Source organism: Pinus tabuliformis, chromosome 6 (genome assembly GCF_031772625.1).
Source record: "Pinus tabuliformis cultivar Carrire ecotype Pingquan chromosome 6, CPIR1, whole genome shotgun sequence".
Classification (NCBI taxonomy): Eukaryota; Viridiplantae; Streptophyta; class Pinopsida; order Pinales; family Pinaceae; genus Pinus; species Pinus tabuliformis.
Genome location: NC_142292.1, coordinates 874270011 through 874280138, shown reverse-complemented (window position 1 = coordinate 874280138; position 10128 = coordinate 874270011).

Genomic DNA, 10128 nt, shown 5'->3' with positions numbered 1-10128 from the left:
ATAACGCATTTAGTGATGATCTTTACTAATGTTTATTAGAATGGTTGGATATTTTACATTATTGGAATGACATCGTAGTTGTAACTTAATTAAAATTTTATTATGGTATATTGATCCAATTTGATATGATGTAATGTGATTATGGTTCGATTTCATATGTTGTAATATTATAAATATAACAAAAATATTGAATATTGCATAAAATAAATAATAATTTTTCATTTTGAATGTTTTTTTTTGAAGAAAATGGGTCTTATAGAAGATCCAATTGATCTTGAGATCGACACAAATTATGTCGGGATTGATTTAGACATTTGAGACTATGATGATTAGGTACATGGAGAGGACCCCAAGGTAGACAACAATGATGATGAAATTCATGTCTATCATGATGTTGATGATCATGATAGACCTGATGATGATGATGATGAGATATTGAATATTAGTAGCGAGTGACATTGATCATATAGATTCCATCATGGATCATTGTTGATAAATTGTTATGATGCCTCCTTTCATGTTTAATATTATATGTATCATTTTGACATATATCATTTGGACATGCATTATTTGGGATTGCATTTTGTGTAGTTGGTGACAAACCAAAAATTTTGTTTATTAATAATATAAATATAGCCGTTATAGATGAAAAACAATTATCTTATTATTTTATTCCAATGTTGTGGTGTGGTCTATTACTTTAAGAAACTTGGAAGAGCTCCGCTCTAGAAATATATATGATGTGAATTTCGCCCTACATTATGTGTGGTTGGTCACAACAAATAATTTTGTTTATTAATAATATAAAAATATCAATTATAGTTAAAAAAGAAAGAAATAAAGTATCTTGTTATTTTAAATATAACGGATGATGTATAATTTCCCCGAGGCAGTTGTTCACACTATACTAGTCTGGATGACTAGATAGCCATTATAATTCATCATGAATGTCTAGTGACAAGTGTAGTGACATGAAAACCACATAACCATTGAAATGAAAACTAGAAAATCATTGCAATGAAAAGGTGTGTGACGACCTCATACTGTGAAATGAAAAGCCATATCCACATGCTCTTGCATTGAAGGAAATAACCACCTGATTCACTGCTGGTCATTCTCCCTCCACAGTTGCAAGTTCTCCTAGTTTAGTAGTTGCGGCTATTATGTATTTTCTTCTGGTTATTTTGTTATTTTTTAGTTCTCTTCGCACATGCATCTCCTATGGAGTCTTGGATAAGTCTCTCTTTTCTCCATATCGAGCTAATACAACAAGATTATATTGGCATAAGGGGGTCTCAAAGATACTAACTAAGAGTTGTTCGAAAGTTGTACTCACTAGAGGGTCCCGGGAACATGTTTTAGAGGATTAATAGTGGCATCCACCATGCCTCCAGTAAGATCACATGTTAGCCCCAATTGTATAATTCAATTTCATGTCGATGACTGGAATTTGTAGAATTATGAATTTATTTTCTCTCACATGCCCGGTGAATCTGGAGGCAGTCGCTGAAATACAATGGGAATTGGGCTGGATTCCTCTTAGAATATAGGGTATGGCTAGCATGATGAGGATGGTGCTCTATTTTTATACTCTAAGAAAAAGTCTATAACTTTTAGGGATTTCCTTCTGGATCGCTACATGTTCAATAAAATAGGGACATTGAATTGCATGTATGTGAGGAAGAAAGGAGTCCACATAGATTTTTCTAGTTTGTTCTATACAACAGTTTTAAGGATCAATTATGTGATACTGTGCATTGCTCTGGCACTTGAAGCGGTAAGGATGGAGGTTTGTTGCTCATGGTGGGAGTATTTCGGCTTGTATTTTTTGGTGAGTGCTACATTACACCAAATCCTTGGGCGGTTGTTGGTAGTGCCAACTTGGTAGTTCTCTTGAATTAAAGGTATGCAAAGTAGATATATTTTTTTCATATGATTGTGTGTACATTGCTAAGGTGAAAATTTGAATAATTCCTTGACCATTAGACCACCATTATCTAGCGTTTATTATGGTAGATTTTATTGGTTAATAGATAGAAAATTGAAATTTTTTAATCTCAAGACATTAAACCTTTGTGGCTGCGCCGATTTTCCTGTAATTCAGTGACTAACTTCAAACAAAAAAATGGATGTTGTAGATTTTATTTTGATGGAGTTTTAATAAGTATAATGATTTTTTTAGTTTGTATGGATGTCCATTTCCCTAAAAAATTCCTTTTAAATGGTATGCTATAATAATTTTAAAATACAATATGACTTACTCTCTAATCATATAAGTTATTGAAGAGGCATGATATACTTATCTAATTTAACTAAAATAAAAAAGCTTGAATCAATCATTGGAAATTATAAAGGAAGCAACATAAGTTGTTAAAATGGAAAAAGAATGTGGCACTAAAGTGGAAATAAAATTCGACATTAAATTGGAAGCCATACTTGGAGATATTACTGGCTCTAAATAGGAAGCTAAATTGGTTTCCTAATAGGAAGCAAAATTGAAAGCTAATTAAGAAGCAAATCCCAATGCTAAATGGAGGAAAACATGTGAACTAAATATGAATAAATCCTTGCAGCTAAAAGGAAAAGACCATGAGGCTAACAACAACAAAAAAATTCTATAAAAAATAGAAGAAAAAATGGAATCCAAACTAAAAGCACACCAATAGAAATCTTGGCATTACGTAAGAAACAAAAAAAGAAGCAATTTAGGTAGCACAAAAACAAGATGGAATCAATACTAGTAGCCAAAATTGGCATTATCTGAGAAGAAAAAGAAAAAGTAATTCATGTATAAAATAAAGAAGTAATAATGAAAGCACTAATAGAAGCCAAAATTGGTGTTCCCTAAGAAGCAAACAAATAAGCCATTCAGGTAGCAAACCAAGAAGTAATAATGTAAGCAATATTTGGATCAACAAAAGTCACTCTAATGGAAGCCATATTAGAAGCTAAGGAATATTCCAAAATGGAAGAAAAGCTAGATGTAATAAGTGATTCCGTATTGGAAGTGAAATTCGAAGTAACAAACAACATTATAATGGAAGCATAACTTAGCATAAATTACAAAGCCAAAAAAGAAGTTATTTTCGATTTCATACTAGAAGGAAAATAAGAAGCAGAATTGGGACAAAAACTAGAGGTACAAATGGATGCAACAATGGAAGAAATAATGGAAGAATAGTTCCTGTCTCTAAAGCCAATGTTATTTTTCACGCTGTTACGACTGTTTTTTTTGGCGTCCAAGTGAAAATTTATTATAGCACCAGGTTTTTTACTACCAATTGAACCCAATTCACTGACTCAAATACACTTATTTTTAGTGTTGAATCCGACGCTAATGGCATGTTTTCTTGTATTGAGATGAAGGAGCTAAAGAAGAAGTTGGTCCTAGTGTGTTGTTAATGAGTGGCAAGGATCTATTATAAGAGGTCAAATAGAAGGAAATCCATTTTTTCTTGATTCGTAAACCCAAGGTAATTCTTAATACCAACTTAAATGATTTACCTTAGCAAATCAAGGATATATTGGATGGTTTGTATGATACACTCGTAGAAGAATTACTAAGTTAACTACCCCATGTTGGGAACATCAATCATGTTATAGAATTGATCCTAAGAGAAATTTTACCAAGCAAAGCACCCTAGGCGATGACACCTAAGGGAAATGATGAAAGCATAAATCAGGTTAAAAAAAAATTGGGCAAAGGAGTAATTAGGGAGAATTTAATCACTTCCATTAGACTTTCAATTTTAATTCCAAAGAACGACAGAGGCTAGAAATTGTATATCAAGTCCAGAACAATAAATTAAATACCAATAAGGTATATATTTCCTATACCTCACATCAATGACTTAATGGACTATCTAGGTGGTGAAAATTACTTTTTAGTGATAGATATGGAAATTGGATAGCATTTGATTAGGAATAGAGAGGCAGATCAGTAGAATACAACCTTCAAAACCAATGTTATATTTTAAGAATTGATTTTCATTCCTTTAGGCTTGACAAATGCACCTAGTACATTTATGATGCTTTTGAGCGAAGTCATCAAAGATTTTATTAGATAGCTTGTGATTATTTGTTTAGATGTATTCCTATTTACAACAAAACAAAGAAAGAACAATTGAGGTTTTTAAAATTCGTGTTGAGAAAGTTGCAATAAGAGAGCTATTTTGTAAATATGCAAAAATGTTCCTTCATGAAAATATAATTAGTTTATTTTGGTTTTGTAATATGTGTGAATGGATTAAATATTGATTCAACGAAGTTTAAATATATCAAGTAATGGAATTCTCCAAAGAATATTTATGAGGTAAGAAATTTTCATGGGTTGGATATATTCTATAAAAAATTTATTAGAAACTTTAGCCATATATGTTTACCAATAGTGGAAACCATTAGAAAGGAACATCAACCATATAAATGGAAAACGACAACTGAAAAATAATTTATATTGTTGAAAGAAAAAATAGCATAACAACTCATCTTAGTTCTACCATATTTCCATAATCCTTTTGAAGCAACAAGAGATGCATGTTGTTATCGTTCTCACCTAGTCTCGATTCTTCATTTAAATTTCTTCGTTTAACTTCTCCATTTCAATATCCTTCTAGCCCTGTTCCCATTCTTTAGAGAATAATAATAAAATGTATTTATTTTAATATAATTTATTGACATAAAATATATGTCTCACATGGAACATAAAATGTTACTTGATTGCAAAAAATAATTTAATTAAAATTTTAATTTTAATTTTAAATATTTTGTTTTATAATACTTATAAATTTAATGAAAAATATTTATATATTCTATATCTATATGCAAGTAATAAGCTTATAGGCTATTACATTTATTAGGACCCTAACATTTATTCCAACCATATTTATTAAATCTAATTAAAATCAATTTTAAAATATAATTCACTAGAGAAAAATTTCTCTATATAAAATTAAAATTACGTTATTCTCTTTTAAAATAATGTTTTATTAAAAAAATGAAATTATAATATTATATAACAAAATTTGAATTAACCAAATTTTCTTCAATTTTATATAGTTTAAATAAATATAGTAGATGAATTCTTAATAAAATAATTTTCTTTGATTTCCATGAATACCAATGTTAAGAATCTATGGAATACTCCCTCTTTAAATATCCATATTTTAAATGTAAAAAGTAAATGAAACCTTAATAAATTAAGTTTTCTTTCCCATTTCTAGCCTTAACTTTGAGAAACGGGGACGAAATGTTGAGTGTTTCTGAATGCACCTCATCTGACGATGCTGCTCTCAAGCCAAAGCACGATCTAGTCATTAATGGAGGATGCAAGATGGGAGATGAGTGTATCCACAGAAGGTATCAAGAAGTGTTCACATCTTTTGCAAACTAGTTAAACGATTTGATTCATAATGTTGCAGAGTTTGATTCCCCAGTGGAATATCATCCTCTACTTTGGCTCGAGCCGATGTCTTCCATCATTTTTCGAAGCATCATGCATAGATTGGGGCATCGTCTATCAGATCTAGCAATAAAGTTTCTAGATCGAAATATGCTCTGGCCACATCTAGAAGCCCCTTTTCTGTCTCGTGTGGCCTGTTGAAACCCCGAAAATCGGGTCTACAACAAGGGGGATACCCACCCGGTCCGGACCTTGGTTAGAAGCTCCTTTTACGCTTGGTGTAGTGGGTCCGACTAGGGATTTGGGACCAATTTCCCAATTTATGTGTGTGTGTGTTGAGAATTGATATTTCCTTCCTAGTAATTTCTAAGTAAAATGTTTTTATTCTAAGTCTAACTTAACAACATGCAATTGTATACTAATGAACAGAAATATCTAATTCTAAAACTAACCCGTGATTTAATCTTTCCGTTATGCGATCTAAAATAGTTTCTACAACAATTGATAACAAAGATCATTCAATTGCTATGAGAAAAGAATTCAATAAAGATGAATTATTTCGTATAAAAAGTTAGATGAAACAATTGTGAAAAACATATCACATAATAAGTCACTCATATATTAAGCATAAATAAATAGCTATCACCGTGCAGAAGTGCCAAATGATAACTCAAGAATTCAAGCATTCATACATAAATAATTGAACATCAATATCACCTTAACACATAAGCAGGAATTGTTAAGAGATAAAAGTACCATTTATAACGAGTTCTACTCATGAGCTCCAGCAATAATGATTTATCTCTTCTTAATTCAACATCTACTAAGAGTACAAAAGTGTAATTTGAGTAGCAGATATTAAACACAGAGGTCAATGAATATTGTTCCATTCATTCATTAAAACCTTCTCGGAGGGTGCAGAAGTGCATGTTTTGAGGACAAGTTTTTGATAAATTTCAGGACCCTTCCCTAAATGCATGAGAAGGGTTTAAATGCTACTAGATAAATCTAAAAATAGTTTATTACAAAAATATAGGAGGTGGTTTAAATGACCGTCCTCATTTTAGGTAAAAATAAAGCAAAACTAAAACTAAAACTAAATCTAAAAGTAAAACTGGCAATTAACTATCTATGTATCTGAATTTTGTAGTCACAAGCATCCAGCATTGGCTTGAGGACAGTTGGCTGGCAGACTTCCAACTTTAGATGTCCTGCGAAAACAGAATCGACAAGTGCTGGCACCATCTTCTTGGTAGAGTTAGTGATACATTTGAGAGTCATGCATTGACTGTGTGGTTTAACCAAGTACTGCCAGTAAGAATCCCAATTTAACTTAGTTAACCTTTTGATAGACTCTACTCTTTCATGAGCCTTGTATCTCCAGTTTATTTATAGATGTTGCACATTTGGTAGATATCTACATACCACTTGAGGATACCCTTGATAAATACCATTGGTTTTTAGAGCTCGGGTTTTGCCTTTCACCTTTAGCACTTTTTCCTACAATTTTCCGGGCTTATAGGCGACTGAGTGATTAGAGGCTTTCCTTCTCAAGAGGTTTTGCCTAGTGATGCACGATTAGCACTAGGCACTAATCAGACATCGGAAACTGCCTTCTCTTCTCGATCTGGGCTTCCTTGGTGCTATCTTTCGCCTCTTACGCACTTTTTGTTAGAAGATGTAAACCTTAAATTTTGTGGAAAGAATGATTCCATGAATTCTTTGCTCTTGGTCCTAAACTATCAGTTTGTTATCTCAGAACTATCCAGTATCCAATTGACCATGTCCGTGTATGGAAGAATCTTGGGTCTCGCTGCTATTCGGTGCAATAATGAGCATGCTAGTTCAGTAATTGATGCCTCAGATGACCCGCACGAGTCTGTAGTAGCTATAACTTCCATTACTCTGGGATTTTCTTCCTTGAGTAGACTATGCATGCCTTCCCAAGTAGTAATGCCGGCATCTCTGTTACAGGTGTGTCTGTGTATAATGGTGTCATTTCTTTGTCTTCAGAACTCGAAGCTTTTCCCTTCTTTCCCATAATATTCTAAACATTGTTATGTGTACCACTATGCTTTTCGCTCCTACAATTTACAAATGAGGAAAGAGTAATGATAATAAAAAGGTGATGGAAAAGCTTTAAATGCTGAAATCATATGAAATATATCACCTTACGTGAAATGGCTCTTCGATTAGATCGAAACCATATTTCATTAATGATTACCAACTAACTCATTAAATTAACATTAACGCACATAACTGGCCATCGGTTTATGGAAAAGCTTTTTCGAACGATGAGCCCTACAGATCTGCGATAAGGCAATTTTGTGATTTGCTTCACAATATCGTAGATCGCAATATCACAGATCCGTTATGTGTGGCAATCATCCACTACCATATGTTTTCTGTGCAATGCAATTTGCTAGACACGCCATCGCATATCGGTGGTTTGAGGTATTTCACTTGAAGTGATACTTGAAGCACATGAAAACTGTGATGCGATGAATTTATTTAATATGTAATCTCGCATCGTGATTTCGCAATCTTAAGATCTTGTTTGTAGGAAAGCATCTATTACCTTTTTGCGATGCGACGCTTTTTATTGAGAGAACAGTTTTGTTCAAACTTATCATAAAACTTAAGTTTTTTTAGATTTTCAGGTATTCTCATAAGTTTATGATAGTAAGATTTATTCAAAAATGGAATATATGTCTGAATTTATTTTTTCAATTTTATGGATAAGGGTCCCCACTTATTTAGTATTAGTGAGAAAACTAAATAAGAAGGGGGGTTGTTGCTGGCCACAACAATTGGCGATTCACTTGGAAGAACCAGTTATCTCTACTTTTCTTTTGAATTTTCTAAACTTCCAAAACATAAGGTTTTTTAGAGAATCAAACTTTATTATAGAAAGATAAAGTACACCATGCTTTTAACTGTTAAGGATAATTTGTTTCTTCTATGTTAAATTTGGTTATTTACATCCTAGAGCTAGTCATTGTATTTATATCAGCCACTACTTGGTTTATAAAGATAAAAACAAAGTCTTCTCTGTAGATCAGTTTTAAATATGCTCATTTTTCGTAGGTAGAGCCTTTGCTGCCATCAGGCGTTTATAGCCTCGACAGGGTTACCTGTTACCCAACAATGATCCTATATCCTAATCGGAGAAATATACGACTTTCAAAGGGAAATCCATATCTACAATTATTGCTTTTATTTTCTTTTAATCCTTAAAGAACAATGCCTTGGTTTGCTAGCCAAATTATGACAGTGCCACTCACTTGATTTATAACTTTGCTGAACAAGCTAGCTTGTGATGACACCCCTTGTCGATTGTAATAATCTCGAGTCATTGCCCTGTTGTGATATGCAGTTTTGGCAAAGTAGGCAAGCTATAATATCTATGATCATGATAAGTCGGCTCGTGATGAGACCTCTTATTCTTTAAATTAAAGTGTATTGCTGGATTATTCCTTGAAGCCCATAATTCCCTAGGTGGGGAGGAAGTCATTGTTTCCTTAGGAATAGTTCTGGAAGAAAATGGTAGAGTTTTTGGAAAGAGATTTTCTACAGAGAATATTCGTTTTTGTTATTGATACTTTTCATTTCACTCACATAAAACAAATTCCGACTAAAGGTCATTTCTTATCAAAATTTACAAGGTTGAAACTAGTATCATTTCTAGGCTTCTAACCTTTGACTGCATCTTTCAATAATAATGTCCAATTTTCTAAATCAGTCCTATTTATACAAGCGAAAAAACAAAATTTAAAAGAAATTATAGTCTTTTTCATGAATTCCAAATGTAACCATTTACAACTAGTTTTATTATCAAGATAAAGGAAAAACTCATTCACAAAAATAGAAGAATGATCTCCTATAGAAAGTATTTTTTGAGGATTTGACCGTTAATAGGTAAAGATTCTTTTTTTCCTATTAAATCCTATAACATAAAAGTAGATGGACCTATTATTTCTGCTATTTGGAAAGGGCCAAGCCACATTCGTTGAAATTTCGTATGTTTGCCCTTTTCCTCGTGAGCCTTATCCCATTTTAAAACCAAATCTCCATTCTGAAAGTCCTTTCTGGATATCATGCTTGAATCAACAGAAGCTTTTACTAATGCTTGGTGATGCACATGAGTTATTTTAGCCTGTTCTCGTTGCTCTTCTAGCTTAAGGATTTGCAGCTGTCTTAGTTGTAAGGAAGAAGTTGGTGTTTCGTCAATAAATTGAACTAAGGCCAACGAGGGAATCACTAGATGAGTTGGAAGGACCATTTCTTTCCCATAAACCAAATTAAAGGGATAAGTGCCAATGGAGGCTTTTTGCGTTATTCGGTCTATCCATAGAGCATATGTTAAGGATTTGTGCCAATTCTTATGAGTTTGATCAATGGTTCGCTTAATGATTCTAATTAAGTTTTTATTTGTTGATTCAGCTAACCAATTCCCTTGTGGGTAATAATTGGCAGAGTATTTAAGCTTAAAACATCTTTTGAGTGCAAATTCAGTCATATCATTGCCAAAAAAATACGATGCATTATCAAACATTAAAGCAGAGGGTAAACCAAACCTGGTGATTATGAATTGATCTATGAAATCAATGATGTGTTCAGCATTAGCTATCTTGAGAGGAACTGCTTCTACCCGTTTAGTAAAATAATTTGTAGCTGTAAGGATATGCCTATGCTGTTTAGAAGAGTGAGGAACGATCTCACCTATCATA